General features: G+C 41.1%; 1 non-coding gene across 1 annotated transcript; it reads left to right on the top strand.

Annotated features, from left to right (window-relative positions):
* Positions 1 to 1,156: 1,156 nt before the first annotated feature.
* Positions 1,157 to 1,264, top strand: LOC112713779 (small nucleolar RNA R71). The gene has a single exon (XR_003158739.1). It is a non-coding gene; the product is annotated as a small nucleolar RNA R71 (small nucleolar RNA).
* Positions 1,265 to 1,822: the final 558 nt, after the last annotated feature.

Genomic DNA, 1,822 nt, shown 5'->3' with positions numbered 1-1,822 from the left:
AGGTCATGGTGCCTAATGTACAAGGTATTGAGAACTTTCCAAGGTCCTGTCTCTTTTGAGGTAATCTCTGCCTAGTCAAGTCATCCAGTTCTTTGGTGAGCAAAGGGGGTTCGTCCTCCCAAGTCTCATTACCAAATAACTTGTCATTTAGCTTCATGATTGCTCCAAGGTACTTAGCAACTTGCTCTTCAGTGACATCTTCGTCCTCTTCAGAGGAAGAATACTCATCAGAGCTCATGAATGGCAGATGTAAATCCAATGGAATCTCTATGATCTCAGTGTGAGTCTCAAATTCCCATGGTTCCTCATTAGGGAACTCATTGGAGGCCAGTGGACGTCCATTGAGGTCTTCCTCAGTGGCGATCACTGCCTCTTCCTCCTCTCCAAATTCGGCCATGTTGATGGCCTTACACTCTCCTTTTGGATTCTCTTATGTATTGCTTGGAAGAGTACTAGGAGGGAGTTCAGTAACTTTCTTACTCAACTGATCCACTTGTGCCTCCAAGTTTCTAATGGAGGACCTTGTTTCAGTCATGAAACTTTGAGTGGTTTTGATTAGATCAGAGACCATGGTTGCTAAGTCAGAGTGGCTCTGCTTAGAATTCTCTGTTTGTTGCTGAGAAGATGATGAAAAAGGCTTGCCATTGCTAAACCTGTTTCTTCCACCATTATTGTTGTTAAAACCTTGTTGAGGTCTCTGTTGATCCTTCCATGATAGATTTGGATGATTTCTCCATGAAGGATTATAGGTGTTTTCATAGGGTTCTCCCATGTAATTCACCTCTTCTATTGATGGGTTCTCAGGATCACAAGCTTCTTCTTCAGATGAAGCATCCTTAGTACTGCCTGGTGCAGCTTGCATTCCAAACAGACTTTGAGAAATCATATTGACTTGCTGAGTCAATATTTTGTTCTGAGCCAATATGGCATTCAAATTATCAATCTCAAGAACTCCTTTCTTCTGATTCGTCCCATTGTTCACAGGATTCCTTTCAGAAGTGTACATGAATTGGTTATTTGCAACCATTTCAATGAGTTATTGAGCTTCTGCAGGCGTCTTCTTCAGATGAAGAGATCCTCCAGCAGAGCTGTCCAATGACATCTTGGACAGTTCAGACAGACCATCATAGAAGATACCTATGATGCTCCATTCAGAAAGCATGTCAGAAGGACACTTTTTGATCAATTGTTTGTATCTTTCCCAAGCTTCATAGAAGGATTCACCTTCCTTCTGTCTGAAGGTTTGGACTTCCACTCTAAGCTTACTTAATTTTTGAGGTGGAAAGAACTTTGCCAATAAGGCATTGACTAGCTTTTCCCAAGAGTTCAGGCTTTCTTTAGGTTGTGAGTCCAACCATATCCTAGCTCTGTCTCTTACAGCAAAAGGGAATAGCATAAGTCTGTAGACCTCAGGGTCAACCCCATTGGTCTTGACAGTGTCACAGATTTGCAAGAATTCAGCTAAAAACTGATGAGAATCTTCCAATGGAAGTCCAAGAAACTTGCAATTCTGTTGCATTAGAGAAACTTTTTGCAGATAATGGTGGTTCATTTATTGTTTGCTGTTACATAGGAGATGCTTCCTTAAAGATTCACTAAGTTTGCTGCTATAAAGCCTTACTTTTACTTGTTCCCTTGCTAACTTTTCCTTCTTTGTTTTGCTTAGAGAGTTAATTATTCTTTGAAGCCTTGGTGGCAAATGTTGCAGCAGCCTTTGGCTTAATTTTGCTCAACATTCCTTCACCACAGTCACTTGGCTCACCCTTTTCTTCCTATGATCATTGATGTCCAGCATCTCTTTGGATAACTAAGTGTTTTGTAG

This window comes from Arachis hypogaea, chromosome 9, assembly GCF_003086295.3.
Source record: "Arachis hypogaea cultivar Tifrunner chromosome 9, arahy.Tifrunner.gnm2.J5K5, whole genome shotgun sequence".
NCBI classification, from domain to species: domain Eukaryota; kingdom Viridiplantae; phylum Streptophyta; class Magnoliopsida; order Fabales; family Fabaceae; genus Arachis; species Arachis hypogaea.
Note: the sequence above shows the minus strand (reverse complement) of the source record. Positions and strands in the feature narration are given on the sequence as shown.